The 19,906-nt window shown below is 38.7% G+C and overlaps 1 protein-coding gene across 1 annotated transcript in view; it reads left to right on the top strand.

Moving 5' to 3' along the window:
- The window catches only part of LOC133124026 (thrombospondin type-1 domain-containing protein 7B-like), a 288,207-nt gene that overhangs the window by 98,505 nt on the left and 169,796 nt on the right, over window positions 1-19,906 (top strand). The gene's annotated exons all lie outside the window — the stretch shown is intronic.

Below are 19,906 nucleotides of genomic sequence, written 5' to 3' on the forward strand. Positions count from 1 at the left end.
TTCAGGTGTGAGAGCAGATTCCACTACACAATCTTTAGGTGTGAGAGCAGATTCCACATCTGTTTCCCTGATGAACTGAAAAAACGATATCTCAACTAGTCAAGTGGCCACTGATATTTCAATTGTAAATTTAAAAGAGAATGTAATATATTCTTCTTCAGCCTTATGGTTAATCCCAGAGGTAGGTAAATCAAATTCTGTATGGAAAGCCTCTAGCATCACTGACTGTCTCCTTTATTAATGTTTTTCGAATACATTACATAAATTCCTATGAGGTAAATGTCTACACAATGAGCTTATTTCCATTTTTTGATTATAATTATGAAGGATTAAAAGTTGTACTGTTTAATATTTTGAGCAATTACTACACTAAACCCATTCCAGCCAATCTGATTTATCTTTATTGAATTTTGGATGGTCATATGCAAGTGCACCCTGCTGGGCATTTTGAATGTTGCGCAAAAAACTTTGCTCTGAAGGGGACCTTCTGAATTTTAAAATTGTTTTCTTTGGTGTGTTTGTTTAGGATTTTTTTAAATATATATATTTTTACAAAAAAAACAAAAACTAATAGTAAAAATATTGCCTTTAATCTGATGGGTTTTCTGACTTAGCAGTAATCGTAAAAACTCTAGTGACATAACTTACTGTGGTGTAATAATATAATAGATGTTCAAACCTTTTTTCCTGCATTTTGAATGTACCAGTTTTACATTTTTTAATTCATATTAATACATATGCATAAGCATACATATGTTTGTTTTTTTAAATCTCAGGATGGCTTAATTGATACAGCACCACAAAAAGCACTCTCCCCATGTAGAATTCAAATGAACATGAACAAATATCTACAAATAATGAGTATTATTCTGGCATAGTGCTCTTGCCTCGTTTTATTCTTTTTATTGCTCTTTTTATTTTAATAGCTGAAATAATTGGTTGATGAATATATTTCATTCAAATGTATCTTTCTTGCTTTATTCAAATGTAAATACTAATATATTGATTGCGGTCCATTGATTTAAGTTTTTGTCAAATATGAAACCTCCATCAACAAGTCAAGCACATTCCACAATATCACATGCTATTTATTATTCAAAAGCAGGCTTCTCCCTTATTTATAAGCATACTGAATAATAATAAGATATTTTGAAACTATTCAGTATTTAGATGCTCACTCATATAAAATCAGGTTACATCAATGAAAAAGCCAAAGGTGTTGCTGTGGTGTTTTTTGCAAGCCTAACAAAATATTAATTGTTGGAAATGTAATGTCATTAGCTAATATGCCACTCAGCCATTGCTTCAATATCACTGGCCACTAGCCAGTTGTAGGTGGAGCTGAAGTTATATGTATTTTTTGCTCACGGATGGGGACGCCTTTAGTGTGCAACTGGATTACCGACACTACTCAGATAAATTCGTACATGGGCTCATCCTATTCAAGAGAGCCTATACAAGATGGAAGTAATCGCATTCATGTACAAATACTTTTGTAGAAGTATGCAACGGCAAAACGGATAACAATGATAATTCCTATAAATCATTGTATTATTAACTATTATGAGTGCTTCACACAGTCAGTTTCATCACTATTGCTTTGGTATGATTGAGCTGCAAGCTCAGAAAATTGTTTCTGTTTGTCAGAGTGGGAAATGAGAAGCAAATATAGCTCCCCTTTACACCTGTGGAAACACTGATTCCATCATAAAGAGCTGGAGCTTTTCTACTGTGAATTATTTCCCCTGGGATTTAATTTATTCTTTTCTTCTGAGTGGACCACTATTACTGGTTGCCAGCCAGCAGGTGTCATTCCTGACTGAGAAGTTGCTGGAAATATATATTTTTGACTGAACCACAACTTCAGATCCAGTGGAAAGCAAAAGCTCAAATTATTGGTGTAGTGACTTTGTAATACAGGTGATTCTTTCCATAAGGACAAATGTATTGCTCTCCTTTTTAATGCATATAACTGTGGATTTAACATGCAATGTGCACAATATGGAAAGGACATGTCTTAAAGGCTGAAGATGATTGGTATGCACTGATTTTGAATATTACATAAATACAGTTTCTTTATGTTGTCGATCCAATGAGCATTGCCAATCTCTCTTTTCTAACAGAGCCTTAGATTCAATCTGTTCAATTAATTAATTTGATCAATCAATAAATGTGTGCCTGGAATTTCCTCTGTGTGTAATATTTTATGCTCTAAAAACTATGCAGTGCTCCAGTTTCAGGGCACTCGAGATATTGCGGTTCTAGATGACATCACCAGTGTAAACACTGTATTCCCTGGAGAGGCAATCCATCCTGACACTCCATCCTTATGATGCTTATCTCCAAAAACTCCACACCTTCGGCATCAAGTTTATCTCACTCCACCATCAGCACATGCATCTCTACAAACTGAGAACCTGTGTATCTCTACCAATGCTCCTCCATCAGCATAAATATATATGTATGGGCTAGAGCCAAAACAATGACTATTACAGTTACAGATATGCATTGTGCTTATTCCTTCCTCAGAAGCACAGCAATTCATCATTGTTATGCCCAAATCACCCTCTTGTATGAAGCAACTTTCTATTGGATATGGATAGCTTGCCTTTTTATTGAAAGCATTTGATAGTATGCAGTACATAATGATTAGTCAACATGCCCACAGTACTTTTGGAACGTGATTCTCTAACCTAGATATATCAGATTTGTAATTCCCTATCTCTATGACTGTCTGTTCTGCTCAAACATCACTTATTGGATTTGTTTAATACTTTTGTTAGATTTTTTTTATCACAGAGAGTTTTTGTATCATTATTTCACAGAGTATCATGTTGAGCACAATATGCTTTTGTGTGTTTTTTTGTGCGACAAACAGCAATCCCATCCCACCATCCCCCAATCTCCATTACCACCCAATTATTTTCGAATGAACCCTGCAGTTCACGTGGATATAACTATGAAATCATCATCAGAATTCCCTCCCCCCCCACTGCACATTCCTCCTGCACTGTGTTTCGTTACGTTCAGTTATATTGCATATTCCTCCTGCACAGTGTTCAGTTACACTGCACATTCCTCCTGCACTGTGTTCAGTTACACTGCACATTCCTCCTGCACTGTGTTTAGTTACACTACACATTCCATTCCTCCTGCACTGTGTTCAGTTACATTGCAAATTCCATTCCTCCTGCACTGTGTTCAGTTACACTGCACATTACTCCTGCACTGTGTTCAGTTACACTGCACATTCCTCCTGCACTGTGTTCAGTTACACTGCACATTCCTCCTGCACTGTGTTCAGTTACACTGCACATTACTCCTGCACTGTTTTCAGTTATACTACATATTCCTCCTGTACTGTGTTCAGTTATACTACATATTCCTCCTGCACTGTGTTCAGTTACACTACATATTCCTCCTGCACTGTGTTCAGTTACACTACATATTCCTCCTGCACTGTGTTCAGTTACACTACATATTCCTCCTGCACTGTGTTCAGTTACACTACATATTCCTCCTGCACTGTGTTCAGTTACACTACATAGTCCTCCTGCACTGTGTTCAGTTAGACTACATATTCCTCCTGCACTGTGTTCAGTTACACTACATATTCCTCCTGCACTGTGTTCAGTTACACTACATATTCCTCCTGCACTGTGTTCAGTTACATTGCACATTCCTCATGCGCCATGTACTGCACTGCACATTCCTCCTCTGGCATGCTCAGTCACATTGCCCACATCTCTTCACAGATGCTGGGCCTTCAAAGATTCTGTCAATTTACGTATATTTATATGCTTTTCTGAATTTCCTCTTTCCGAATATTTGCCAAGGGAAGGTGAGCAGTAATCAGCCACACCTTTGCAAAGCAGCGACGATACGCTTACTTACTTGCCATTCAGGGGCTGCAGAATTCAAACAGCCTTGAGCACTGGAAAATGATTGTTTCTGTGTGTTGTTAATTGCCCATGCTATAATGCGATAATGCACCAGGAGTTTGCAGATACTCAATTAGGCAAGCAAAGGAGCCGAGCTGGAAATTACAGGTCTTTCTTTCCAAATGAAATGGCACCATTTCACTGCTCAAGGCTCAAAGGGAGTCATTGACATTTTTTAAATTGCAATGAGTAGGATAGCAGAAATAGCAGGACATTATTGTCAAGGTCTCAAACACAGAAGCACAAAGAAAGATGGTATAAGAAATTATGCTTACAGAAATAAAGCCTATTTTTTATAAAACATTCCTGCCCTGCAATATTGACTTTTTCCTGCTGTCATCTCAAAATGACAAATGGAGCACAGGGAGATGACAATTTCATCTTATTATCAAAATATGTTGTGAATAGTGCTGCCCACTGGTTTTTTCAAGAGAAGTAGAAATGAAAGAAAACATTTCATTTCAATCACCTAAATGACCCTAAAAGTTTCAGAATAATTGGTTCCATTACTGCTGGTGGGTACAAATTAATCTGTCACTTATCTCACTATTGAAAGCTCTACAGTCAGTTCTCTGCTTTGATCTGTAGGACAACTCTGACCATGCATCTCATTCAAATCAACACTTCAAGAGCCTCTGGGATAGCATTATTAGATGTTGTATTGTCTGTAGCTCGGCTTTTTGATTTGAAAGGAGAACTTTGACCACATGTGTCTTTCAAATAAACATGACAGGAGGCATGTAGCTGGAATCTGATATTTTGTTGTCTCTTGACATGTTTGCTTGTCAAGTGGTTTTATTCATTATAATGTAAATTATAATAAACAGTACATGCAGTGTGGGAATCAAGTCATTTTCTTTTGTAGAGAGGAAAATGTTTCCGTTCACATTTTTTTCAGGCAGACGTGTCATATTGTGGTAAATTTGTAATTTTAATCATGTTCCCCTCTCCTCTTTTTCAGTTTCAGAAATGTTGTAACACTTGCAGCCAGTCCAATCCACTTTAGAGATCACAACCTTAACAGAAATTGGTTGCTTGTGTTTAATGCATTTGTACTGTAAAGTGAGGAACACATAATGTAGGCCTGGTCATACTGTATCACACACATTCACTGCACTATGAATGCATACCTCTTTCTGTCAATCTGTGTTTGTGTCTGGAAAGCAAAGTCCTACAATAGTGAATGCTCACATTTCCATTTCATGGTCTTCTTTTCATGTTAAGATCAACTATCAATGTAGACTACAGTGCAGTGTTGATTGACAGAATGAATATTTTCTTTGAATTGTTCTTTTCCCGCCTGCTGTCTGAGACTGAGAAGAATTTGTCATTGAGGGGGTGATATATTGTCATTGATACATCTACTTTGATTGTTTGTAATCAAGCACAATATAGTCTGGGAACACCTAAACATCAGGTGCAGTGCAGTAATCTTCTTGCTGTGAGATTGAAGGGTAAGCATGATAAATCTTTTGAGGTTGCCTACGTAATTATGTCTTTTCAGGCTTTAAGTCATTTTGATTCAGCAAACATTTCTCACAATAAGACCATAATCAGGACATTGTACACGTCAATGTTTTTTCTCCCAAATATGTTTCTCTGAGATGGTTAACATTTCAAAGACTTTACCTGAAGTGGAAATAATAATGGCATTACTTGATTAGTATGTGCTGCACGCAACTGGCATCCAGTTCCATCCGGTTAGCACTTCCATTTTACAGGTACTGGATGCGATTGTCTTCTGTCTGCCAAGCAGGTTCTCACATTAACACTGGTGTGAAGATTTGATCAGCTTCAAGGCTGCCTGTGCCTTAGGTACTGGACAGCTGCTGGAGCTCCAGACAAGGAAGGATGGAAGGATGGAAAGGAGGGAAGAAGTAAGGAAACAATAAAGGAAGGGGGAAAAAAAGTGCAGAATGAAGTGCAGACTCAGCACTTTCGAAACCATACATTTTCCAAACCACTTTCACATGTTTGGTCATGCCTGTGATTGACGCTCAAATCATTGGTCAAGTCCTGTGTGAAGAAACGCAATAAAACGTGCTGAGGCAGCAGTAAAATTCTGTTTTTACAATCCCCTGGTACACCCCATCCCTACCATATGGTAAAGTATGTGTTTTTTCATGTGATCCCTGAGGGTCTTTGCACCGTGTTCCCTTTTCTTGCCAGAGGGGATGAAAAGGTGCTTGACTGAAGTGTTTCTGAGATGAGAGCTGTAACTTGATGGACAAGGAACTGAGTCTGACATGGACACTAGCTTACCAGAGACTAATTCAATCTGCTTGCCTCTTGAGTAGGTTTACTGAAGACATTAGGCCAGATTTACTAAGCCTTTTGCAATGATTTTCAGGCGCACATATGACGCATTCTGCCCAGGAAACATGCATCATATGTATCAAACTGGCACACGGGGCTGGATGCCTGACATCTAGGTGAGTCGTCGCAAGGTGCGCTTCTCTCCTTAATGCATATGCATTTCAGGGTGGATCGCACAAATAAAGGACAGAGATATAAGTGTGGCTTATTATGTATTCCATTGAATTAACTAAAGTTCATGCAATTAACAAGGGTCCATTTGTGCGTGAGATTTCTCCGCCTCTAAAGAGCAGGTGTAAACCGAGGTGCAAGGAGACAGAAGCAGAGGTGTAGGCTCTGAAGATGCACTGAAATAATATTTGCAACAAGAATCACACTATTTCAACTCCCAGAGCAAGAAATCATAAAACAGATTATTAATAGAAAATATTAATTAATTATTGCAGCCTAGCAATAAGTAAGGCTGACTGTTTCTCACAGAATATCAATATCAATAAATTAACCAATGTCTCATGAAGTGACTGAAATAAGGTGCTAAACCATAGTGACAGTAACAAAAAACAGTGAGTAAAAAAATATGAGGAGGCTAAATGCATTGAAACGCTGCTTCTAATCGCTTTTGTCCATCGCAGAAAGAGCGTGCGTTTGTTTTGATTAGATATCCTCTGAAACAATCGCGGAAAAGAAACAGGGAATTCAAGGGACCGTCAACTTCTGTGGCAAAAACCCAGCCATACAAATAATTACAGTTCTGGAACACACAATGTTCTGATTCTATCCCAGCAATAGTCAAGCGGATTGCAACGTTGGATTGCATTCAAACGATCCTCACATGTGGATTTGTTAAAACGACACCTGCCCCACAGTTGGATTAACTACATATTTTTTCCTACACTGGATACACTTTTACATGGCTCCAGAACATGGATATCGCCACATGCAGCAAAGATATTCAATGCACTTAATAGGTGTTTCATCTACACCATTTAAGATCTGCCTAAATCGCAAAATGTGATGAGTAGGCAGTCCCATTTGCTGATTGCGTAATGAGCTGTAGCCATAAATAAGACATTAATTTTGGCAGACTGCGACCGCACCAATATACCCTCATCAGGCCCACTTTTGTGCTGCAAATTTCATGTATGTAAATCTGGCCCATAGTATGTTCACAAGTGTCTGTTTCAACTAATACAGAAGCAGCAATTTCTCAACACTTAGTTTAGTTTTTTTTTCAATTAAAGGCTTGTTGTGGGCGGCACGGATGGTGCACTCACGGATGGCCACCTCACAGCAAGGAGGTCCTGGGTTCGAATCCCCGTCAGCCGGGGCCTCTCTGTGCGGAGTTTGCATGTTCTTTCCGTGCCTGCGTGGGTTTCCTCCGGGTACTCCGGTTTCCTCCCACAGTCCAAAGACATGCAAGTTAGGCTGATTGGAGAGTCTAAATTGCCCATAGGTATGAGTGTGTGAGTGAATGGTGTGTGTGCCCTGCGATGGACTGGCGACCTGTCCAGGGTGTATTCCTGCCTTTCGCCCAATGTATGCTGGGAAAGGCTCCAGCCCCCCTGCGACCCTGTTCCGGATAAGCGGGTTCAGATAATGGATGGATGGATGGATAAAGGCTTGTTGTGGCAGGCAGTCTTAGTTGGGTGGTAGTGTTAAGAAATGTCTCCAGAGTCTCCAGTGATCTGAAAATAGCTGACAGTGTTGTAAATATTATTTGGAGGGAAGGTGAGTGTAGTTCACTATGTGATGCATTCCCCTTCTTCATTCATCTTTTGTCCTCTCCAGTAAGTCTCAGACAGGAATGCGGCCTGCTCATTCTGTGGTCTGTAATCTGCCTACAGATGGCAGACCCCTCCATTTTCATTTGATGGCTTTGTTGGGTCTACTGATAGAGGGAGCGCTCTGGGTTACTGTGGCTGGAGATTCCCCTGCCGTGTACTTCATAACACAGTCCTCTTTGTGGCCCAGATAAAATTCAGCTCACATGGTCCTGACAAAGTATTTGCTCGTGTTCTTCTTGGCGCTAAGTGAGAAGTAGAAGTAATTTCAAAGCCTCAATTCAATAAAGCCTTACATGTCAATGCTTTATACAGCAACGGTATGGAGTGATGACGATCACAGAGTGATATGCTCTGTGGCGGAATGCCCCCTACTGCTCTGCTCTTTTTGCCAGCTGAGAGGAGCACAAGGTTAAATAGTACAACATCTCTCAGCAGGAACACCTCTGGACATAACCTACGGTCTCTGTTAGGCTTACCTTGCTACAGGGCCTGAATAAGAGAGAGGTACGTTCAAATCCCCTGGTTGAGTACTCACATTTATAATTGGACGGAAAAGCATCATCATTGTTCCTTTGATACTTCCTCTGATTAAGTTCATGGGGATCATTGGAGGTAAACGAATGACATAGAAGACCAGTCCTCATACTTCTTCTTTAACTTCTACTTTTTATCCAAAATATTGTAAACTCTAAACTGTAAACTGTATATCAGAGCAAATAAAGTAATATGCATGAATTGTTATTTGGCATCATTAATTAACCAATAAAGCAAGTATTTTTTCAGCATGTCAAGCTGTATACAGTACAATTTACAATCACTAGTTCCAAAATGAGCCAACTGCCAAATATATGCATTATGGAGACTATACAAATTTGTATTGATAAAATCGTCTTTGTAATAGTTGCATTGTTTTGCTTTTTAAATTATAGTTATATATTATATACATATATATACATATATTCTAAAAGAAAGGTTTTAGGAGAAATGTGGCGGTCAAGCAAATTTGAGCCTTCCCGAGACGATACACACTTTCACTTCCAATAATTCACGGAGAACAACAGATTTTCTGAGAGGGCGCAGTTAAACTGTGGTGACAGACAGACTGGAGTGGGTCAATTTAGCCTCAGCAGGTCACATTCAGCAGGGGATCTAGCTGAGGTCATCTGCATATTCACTGAAAAATGTCCCTCGACTCCTGCTCTGGCTCTGCACAGAGCCACTAGATTGGTGGGTGGGTTTGACATTGATGCAGTCTATAATCTTTTTTGCTTATGCAGAACGCTTTTTCGTAATTAAATGTGCCTAATGCCTTGGGCAGTTTTGTGTATGTAGTTATGTACTGTGGTTGATTACATTGCAGTACCCATAACAAAGAGATCATTATGTTCCAATATAATGACTCTGGTAATAAGTACACTGTGAACAGGAAATAGTGAATTTTATGGAATGTGCATCTAATTTCAGGTTTACAAAGCAAAATTCATTTTATAAGCACGCAAGAGAAAATCTGCTCTATTAATCTGCAAAGTAACAGCCTCAGTATGTGTTGACGTGGAAGCGTCACGCACTTCGACTGGAACAACTCCAAGTTCAGCCCTCAGTCCTGACTTCCTGTTAGATAAGTCCAAATACTTTCTTTGAGCAGCAAGTAACAATTGTGCTTGGCAGAGGTGAGATCTGCCTCAATCCAATTATCAGTCTCCTCCAAGCATCCTCACCTGCACAGATCAGTCTGCTAGATTTCAAGAGAGAAGTGAATCAATTTCACTTGGGGAACGTTTGATCAGTGGTTCTCCCATCACCGGCTTGTGAATGTCTTCCCTTTCCTTTGCTGTTACAACATGCTGCCACCCGCTGCATCATAATCACGCAAGTCGGATTAAACAGTCCATTTTTTATATTAATATTGACTTTGTGTTGATCTACATTTAAATGGTTAGCACAGACAATAGCATAAGTAGGCTAAATGAATGCATTTTTTTTATGATTCATTTAATTACTTGGCTGCCTTTCAAAAGACCATCAACTTAACTAATTTTTAAGACATCTCACACAAGCAAAGTCAATTGAGCTGACGATCGCCTTTGAAAACAAAAGGATTTATCTTTTCCGCATGTCGCCCGTAAGGTGACGGAAATGTTTCGGCTAACAGGGTAAATATTTCGGCTTTGGCATCTTGAACAAATGCTGTTCTCATGCAGGACCTCTGGGGATATCAGAGAAGAAGCTGTGAATTGTAAGGGATGGCTTGTTAGCCCCAAGCTAATTAATGTAGCCAGAGGAGAGCGCAGCAAGTTGACAGTGTGAGAGGGAGACCGATTCAGGCCTGTCACCTGATTGCATGTTTGAACAGAGACTCCAGCTGTCGCTCTCAGCCTGAGAAGAAAGCAGGTGTCATTAATATTCATGTATCCTGTGAATGTTGAGGGCTTTTAGTGCCTTGGCTCAAAGAGGCAAACAAACAAATAACGGTGTCCATGCACTGGCTTGCATCATTCTCTTTAATAATACATTCACCTTTCTGTATGTGAGCTGGTTTATTTATCGTGACCACGCTTTTGGGGAACCAGCTGATGTTTGTGGGCAAAGCAAAATAGGTAACAAACCATGGACCTATATACTTGCTTCAAAAACAGTAGAAGCAAAATATTCATAACTGAGTGTAGGAACTGCTCTAAAAAATATTAGCAGCAATTTGTTGAAGCAGACACTATTTAAAAATTAGACCATGCAGGTTTGTATATTACAGTTTTAGGATTAAGGGTTGACTAGATAATACAAATGAGGTTCTCTACAGTTGTTAATATTGTTGTGCCCTGAAGAAAACTCATTATGGAAATGCTTTAGCTGAATTTGCTGTGATGCTCTTGGGAGATATTTAGAGATATTTAGCTCTGTAAGTACACCCTATCAAACGAAACCACTACATAAATAGAAACAGATATATTTTTAGTGACTTCTTTGTTTTATATTATTGTTTGATGAAGCTCTTTGAGAAAAGTTAAGACAAACTTTTTGGAAAGTTCATTCCATTTATATAAAAGTGTGTGTGTGTGTGTGTGTGTGTGTGTGTGTCCAGTGCAGTCCATAAGTATTTTGACAGTGGTACAATTTATTTTGTTTTGGCTGTCTGTCACCTTTCATCTGAAGGTATTTACATTGATATTGGGTGATGCATGTCAGAATGACATTTTTATACATTGGTGTCCAAATATTTGGGTACCCCCCAAATATTTACACTAATTAATATCAAAGTGAACAGAGTGAACCCTCCAAATGTCAAATAATAATAATAATAATAATAATAATAATAATAATAATAATAATAATAATAATTCCTGTAGCCAGCTAAGAGTCTGTCAGTCCTTGCTTTTTTCCCAATTCTTCCTGGCAGAACACTTCTAGCTCAGAAATATTATTTGGCCTCCTTGCGTGGATGGCATGTTTGAGATCTCTTCACAGATTTTCAATTATATTCAAGACTGGGCACTGTGGTGGCCATTCCGCAAACCTTCATCCCTCTTTCCTGGAGGCACTTCCTGGTTGATTTTGAGATGCTTTGAATTATTGTCTTGCTGGAATGCCCAAGCTCTCTTCAACTTCATTGTCTAGACTTCTTTTTGAAAATCAGCCTCTAGAATTTCTTGATATATCATTCTTCCTTCCACTTGCACAATATTTATTGTCCCCCCAGCTGCCACACAACCCCCAAGCATAATGGATCTAACTCCAGTCTTAACAGTTGACAAAGTGTTATTCTACTAAGGCATCACTCTTTTTTCTCCAAACATACCTTCTTTGGTGGTGGCCAAAAAGTTACCTTTTGGCTTCATCAGTCCAAAGCACATGCTTCAAGCCTCTCAGTGTTTTCTTTTGCATACTTCAGACACTTCATTTTGTGTTGAGGTCATTCTTTCTCTTCAACACAGCTAGACATGTGTCTGCTACCCTTTTTGCAGTGATGAAATCTTTCTTGGTCTTCCAGACCTTGCCTTGGATTCAATTGTTCCATTTATCTTCCATTTTCTTTTGAAACATTTGAAACGGTCTGGGGAAAACTGGTGACTGTGCCATGCTCTGATATTTGTGTCATTTTAATCAACTTTATATACAGTGATTCCAACGTGTTTCATGTCTTTGTTTTCAGCACAAACTCAGCCACCATAAAATTTGCGGAAAATGGAATCACAGGTGTTTCTGATTGGTCAGGTGTATTCAAATGCTTCCTAAACACTCTATTAGAGTGCATTCACTTTGTGCAGTAGTCCTTAGTCTAGGATTTTGATTGTCTTTGGAGTCTGTTATTGGTGTTTGTCAACATGTGGAGTAGGCTTACCAAAACAAACTTTTTGGAACATCATTAACATTACAAGCACCAAGTGCCACAATAATTGGCATTGTGATTGAATTTTTACAATTATTTAAAGGTACAATAGGTAAGATTTTTGTGTTAAAACATTGTTACAAGACCATTGTAAATCCCTTCATGTCATTGAAAAAAGCTCACTGACATGTTGACTCACCCTCTGCCTGTGTTTATAGTCCTTAAATTTGGGTTTCAAAATATACAACTAATTTGGGCAGCTACATGTTCGTTTTATCTCTTTACGTCTTCAATAATGCGTGTTTAGCTAAACCTTTATATGTCTCATACTGTATAAAGGTTTGTGGTAGACTATCATATCATAGTTATATAGCAAGCTAGTTATATAGCCAAATAAGTTGCTTACTCAACATATAGTTGGTTAGCTAAAATGAAAACTTCAAAAAGAAAAAAGTGTGCAGCCTGTTCAAACAATTTCTTACTAGAACACTATGAAAAGATGGCAGGCTCTGTCATATTTGTCACTGTCAGCTTTCCAAAACAGTGCATGAAAACACTGAACTGTACAATAACGCTTTATATTAAGCATTATATTCATAGACTGTGAGAAGGATAAACACTGGTTTGAGGGTGTTTTGTTAGGAGTCCGAAAGGACCTATTGGACCTTTAATCTGTGCTTATGCCATGTTTCTGTCCTGCCATCATTTTTCCTAGTTCCTGGGCAATTAGGAAAAAAAAGATATACGCCAAACAATATGCTGACCAAAATATATAGTTTGGAACATCATTTGACCTCATATTCATTGTTTCATTTTAGGGGCGTTGATTTATGTTAATTATACATTTTGTGTGCGCGCTTTTTGTTTATGATTGATTGGTATTTATCAACATGGTATTTATCAACACACGTGGTTTTTAGATTGTTTCCGATCACGCATACATATTCACACAGATTTCCAAAAATATTGATAAATGGGTACTTTATTAGATAATATGCAGACTTATTTTTTAGACTTGTTGTGCGTGAAAATCCCAGCAGATCAGCAGTTTCTGAGATACTCAAACCACCCTGTCTGGCACCAATAATCATTCCATGGTCAAAGTCACTTAGATCACATTTCTTCCCTATTCTGACATTTGGTCTGAAAAACAACTGAACCTCTTGACCATGTCTGCATGCCTTTATGCATTTAGTTGCTGCCACATTGGCTGATTAAATATTGGAATTAACAAGCTGGTGTACAGGTCTACCTAATAAAGTGATCGCTGAGTGTATAGAGTACAATCAGTTATATACATTTCTGCAATTAAATATGTTTCTCATTTAGTCTTAACAAATTTAATGTATATATCATGTATATAGTTTGTGATTACTTTTCAAATAGCAGCGCACAGGAAATTATATTGTAAGTAAACATTAGTGGTTGATATCTTCCCTGGCTTTTTGGAGCAGACACCTGGATGGAATTAGCTGATTCAGGAAATATTGAAAGATGAATGGGCAGATTTATGAAAAGCACATAAGATGCTGCATATTAATTTGGTAATTAAGGATGCGCCATGGTGCACAAATGACAGGAGACTTGCTGCTCCTGGAGAGAAAGGCATCTATGAATAATGGAGCCGTGTACCTCACCAATCTGGTGGTACACTCAAGAATTACGACAAATAATTTATACATGTAATTAGGCACACACGAAAATGCAAGGATTTAAACTATACACATGATTTGTCACTGTTGATCATAGCTAACTACTTAATGTTATTTCAATCATTAACTAATACTAATTATAGACATAATCTGATTATGATTGGTTAGATGGGTTTTTGTTCACTTATGTCAGAGGCTTTGTGAGAATTTGCTGGCAAGAAGCTATTTAAGAACAATCTGACATAGTCACGCTATTGCTACCAGAGTATCTTTGCACATAAACCTGCATTTCCCTGAAAAATGAATTTGTCTGTTAAAATTCCGAACATGGTATCTCATGGGATATAACAGTCAGTGTACCCCTCCTTTTTTAAATTCACACTAATTATCCTGGATGTAGGGACACAGATTCAGCCCCACCTCTGCATGCTATCACTGTAGAGGTGGAACAGAGGAGTTTCTGTTTGTCCACTTTAACCAGATATAACCCATTAGATTGCTTCAGGGATGAGACCTCAGGGCCACCGTGTGAAGTACAGTATCTACAAAGCTCTACCGGCATGTAATATTCATATACAACAAGTCTGTGAGCAGGGTTTCAATTCAGTTCAATTCAGTTCAGTTCAGTTCAATTCAATTGTATCTGTATTGTGCTTTTTACAAAAGACATTGTCACAAAGCAGCTTTACAGAGATCCAGTCCTGAACCCCCCAAGAGCAAGCCTAGGGTAACAGTGGAAAGGAAATAATCTGGCTCGTATTAGGAAGGAAGCAGAACCTGACTCGGGGGGGGGTGGGGGGGGGATGGCCATCTGCTGCTGGCTGGCCCCCGTTAAATTGAAAAAAGGCTAATTGTGTAATATGCAGAACTGAGAACAGTACTCTCCATAATGTTTGGGACAAAGATTATACCCATCATTTATTTATTTGCCTCTGTATTCAACAGTTTGAGATTTGTAAATCAAAAATTACATGAGGCTAAAGTGCATATCAGATGTATAAAAAGGGGCATTCTTATACATTTTGGTTTCACCATGTAGAAACTACAGCAGTGTTCATAAATAGCCCCCCATTTCAGGGCACCATAATGTTTAGGACACAGCAATGTTATGTAAATGAAAGTAGTCATGTTTAGTATTTTGTTGCATATCCTTTGCATGCAATGACTGCTTGAATTATGCAATTCACCAGTTGCTGGGTGTCTTCGCTGGTGATGCCTGTATTTAAACCATCTTTAGCTCATGCTTGTTTCGGGAGCTAATCCCCTCAAGTTTTCTCTTCAGCATATGAAAGGCATGCTCAATAGGGTTCGGATTGGGTGATTGACTTGGCCACTCAGTGAATCACCGGCCAATGAGTTTTGAGGCATTCACTTGCCCAGGCCATAACACCCCCACCACTGTGTTTCACAGATGAGGTCTGCTTTGGATCTTGGGCACTTCATTCTCTCCTCCATACTTTGTCTCATTTGTTCATCTTTGTCTCATCTGTCCACACGACCTTTTTCCAGAACTGTGGTTGCTCTTTTAAGTACTTCTTGGTGAACTGTAACTTGGCCATCCTGTTTTTGCGGCTAACCAGTGGTTTGCCTCTTGCAGCGTAGCCTCTGTATTTTATGTTCCTGAAATTTTCTGCAGACAGTGGTCATTGACAAATCCACACCTGACTCCCGAAGAGTGTTTGTGACCTGTCGGACAGGTCTTTGGGGATTTCTGTGGAGCCAGGCAAGGATCTCTGGTCATGTGGAGAGACAGAATGGTGGGCCAATAGGTGGCAGGGGGACTTAGCCAGCAGAGCCAGGAGTGGCATGATGGGTCAATTTTGTGGCAGGTACCCAAAGCAGGGGGGTCAGGTATGTAAATGCATGTAGGCAGAGACCCCCAAGAGGTCATTCCACTAACCACTACCTAACCCCCCAACCTTTCTTAACTAAGACAGAGGATGACTGAAATGCAGGGTATTTATTTTCCCACTCCGAGGGAGCTGGGCGGTGATAGCCAGAGTGATTATTCAGCGTCAGGAATGGAGTGCGCAAGAGAGGAACTGTGGAGTGTGTTTGCTGGACTGCGCTCAGCTTAATCACTGGAAATCATACCTCCATAAATCACACGCGCGCAGCTAAGGTAAGCCGCAGAGCCCGTCTAAGGCCTGGGTGACGGGTGGGGAGGCTGATCCGAAATGAGCTGCATTCTGGTCGCAGAGGCTATGTCACGATGTTAAATCAGGATGTGTTTTTATGGCGAAAACAGAGAGCGGTGTGTGTGGTTCAAGAGGCAAGGGCATGGTAGGTATGACAGGTGGCCCTTTTCTTGCCGTCAGTGAGAGTGGAGCAAAGCTTAGCCAGGAGTCAACACAAAGGAATCACACAGAAAACGGCTATTTTGAGCTATTATGTATAGTTACATGGATTGCAACTCATGCACATTGTTGCCGGGGGCTTTCACAAGGGCCCGCGATACAAAAGAATCAAGTTGAATGAAATGTAATTTGATGGGAAGGTGAGGTAAGGGTGTGAACCCCAGCCAAGCTGTTATGACTATTTATCATGTCCATTGAAGTCAATAGCAGAACAAAGGAACTGTCAGTGCACCTGGAATTGAGACTGCAATTCCCCATATTGCCCATATTGTGAGGGGCAGGAAGGTTAACACCGAGCTTTTAGTTACTGTCACTTGTCTGACATGAACAAGGGTGAGAGTAAGTCTGCTTATCTTCCACCTGTATTTAGACTCTCTGCACTAACTCACTAACTAACTGGTTATTGCTCCACCATACCCTGCTGTATTCTGTGATTAACGGGATTTATACAGTACTGTGCAGAAGTCTTAGGCACCCTAGGCTGTTCTCCAACATGCTTGGAACAACCTCCCTGCTGATTGTCTTATAGAACTGCAGGACAGCGTTGGATATCTCAGAGAAGTGATGCAGTTTTAATGCTGAAGGGTGGTCACAAAAAATATTGATTTGATTCAGTTTTTAACTATTCTGTCAAATTAATGACAGAAATGTAAATGTAAAATGTATAGCATGTTTATTTTCCCTTAATTATTTTCGAAAGAATCTTATCTGTAGAGAATGTTATACAGGTCAAGACTTTTGCACGGTACTGTATATTTTGCATTTCCTTCCTTTAAGGCCTTTTCCCACTGTGACTGTTGCCCTTGACAACCAAGTGATTTATAGGCAAAAGTACATAGCTATGTAATTCCACAAAAAGGCTACCTTTTCACTTTTGTTTGAATTTTTAAATTCAAATTATCTTTATTGTAAATTTGTGCAGGTCTTTGGAAATATAGTCTTTTATAGGTTATTTTCTTCAACATGTTTTGGATATTGTGTAAACCCTGTTATACACATATGCATTAATATTTGAAAAATATTTAAAATATTTATTTCTGCCCCCCCTTTTTTTAGATTACTCATGTTTTCATTCAGCTTTTTAAATATTATCTTTTTGGAATAATTATGCAGGAATAATTATTTTCTAGTGACACATCATGTATTAATAGGGTAAAAACAATTCTTCCAAAGCTTCCAAACAACTCTGACAATGGATTAATTGATGGTAACAGGGTTGACATCCTATGCTTGTCCTCCTTTTACAAACATTATGAATTATCAAAAATAGTAAATTAGAAACAAGAACTTTCTGATAGGGAGATGAAGAAATTTCCTATGAAACTTCTGGCTTCTTGTGAGGGTAACAGGGAATTGAGGGACAGGGGAAAAGTTTTTTTAACAATTAATATAAGTAATTTTTAACAAGACAGACACTTTACATAAACATGTTTGGAGCATAATGTATGTATTTACCAAATTAAAAGACCAAATTCCTTATCCTTTCATGCAAAAACGTGTGTTTATAATCCTCCACAATTATTATTAAGGCTTCAATTGGTTTTATATTGATGTCAACAGACACAAAAAACATACTTTAACATGGATAGTTTATCTGTTATTATTTTAGTTTTATTGCTGTAGTTTCTTGGGGATTCATTTTGTGGAATGACCCAGCTATCTGTCCTTAAAGCCATCTGCCCCCTCTAGAAAATGATGACAGCAAATAGCCATGTGATGTGAAGATGATGAGGTGAACAAGGCGACATGACTTGACCCTCTGAAACAGTTTAACATTTAACAGTTGGGGTTTGTGGAACGCTGCCTAAAATAGCGTCTCCAATGAACAATCTCTTTGGAAGGGTGGCACAAACACAATACATTACTGAACACAATAAACAAAACCAAGTGTCTGGAGTTTGCCAAATATCATTTGAATTATGACTGGAAGAATTATACACTCAGTGACCACATTATTAGTTAGACCTGTATACCAGCTTGTTAATGCAAATATTTAATCAGCCAATCATGTGGCAGCAACTAATGCGTAAAAGCATGCAGATGTGGTCAAGTGGTTCAGGTGTTTTTCAGACCAAATGTCAGAATAGGGAAGCGATGTGATCTAAGTGACTTTGACTGTGGAATGATTGTTGGTGCCAGACACACTGGTTTGAGTATTTCAGAAACTGCTGATCTCCTGGGATTTTCACGCAGTAGCAATGGTACGAAAAACAAAAAACAGGCAGTGAACACGGACAAAAACATCTTGTTAATGAGAGAGTTCAGAGGAGAAGAGCCAGACTGGTCAAAGCTGACAGGAAAGTTACAGTAATGCAAATAACAACACATTACAAAAGTGGTATGCAGAAGAGCATCGCTGAACACATTAGACAAATAAGTCTAGAAAAGAAGTCTATTAAATACCTAATAAAATGCTCCCTGAGTGTATACCCTCACTGAGCACTCTATTAGAATCACTATTCTAATACTGGATAGGGCCTCCCTTTACTCTCAAAACAGCCTCAGTTATTTGTGGAAGGAATTCCACAAGATGTTGACATGATTGCATCACACAATTTCTGCAGATATGTTGGCTGCACATGCTGTGAATCTCCTGTTCTACCACATCCCAAAGGTATTCTACTGCATTCGGATCTGGTCACTGGGAAGGCCACTGAAGAACATTGATTTATATATAAATGTGGCTCTATTGTATGGAAGCTATTCCCTGCCATATTTACAATGATCAAACGACTATGTCTAATAATGAAAACTCAACAGGTGAATGAACAAAGAGCTCCATTGCATACAAACTTGACACATGAATGAACAAAATGACGAATGTGATTTTATTAATGTAGCGTTTGATTGATGTTTGTAGGTAATCATGCTGAATGATAAATGGAACGATAAGTAACAAATGTGGTGGAGATGAATGATACAAGGTGGATCTTTTTTTAATCAAATAAACACCGCTTTAATCAAATCGCATGCGGTCTTTTGTTATTTCATGTATTGAGTTTGCATGCGATGTGATGGTTTCTTAATTCACCTGTTTCACAATATACAATGTGGCCTTTTGTTCATTCGTGTGTTGAGTTGTCATTATTAGTCGTGGTCATTTGATAATTGGAAATGTGGCACAGAATAGCTTCCATACTAGTGAAGTTGATAGTATATGATTAATGATATGTTCTCATGTATGATGAAACAATCTAGCTGTTAAAAATTACACCCAATAGCATTTTGATCAACATGCTGTAAAAATGCATAATATGATAGTGTTCTATTACAAAAAGAACATGCAACAGCTGTGATTATGACTATGCAAGCTAATCTGTAAGTTGATATTGGCAAGCAAGGTTGTACTGCTTATTACTGAAAATTACTCCAATGTGATTTACTCCTATGGTAAATGAGGTGAATTAATGGTGTTATTATTGGCAGTGTATGACCAAGGTGACTTAACAACTCTGGAGTTATTTTTTGCATACATTTTGGTCAATTTGCAGTTTACTACATTTGTCATTTCAGCCTGACTGAAAATGCAGTA

This window comes from Conger conger, chromosome 3 (assembly GCF_963514075.1).
Source record: "Conger conger chromosome 3, fConCon1.1, whole genome shotgun sequence".
NCBI lineage: Eukaryota > Metazoa > Chordata > Actinopteri > Anguilliformes > Congridae > Conger > Conger conger.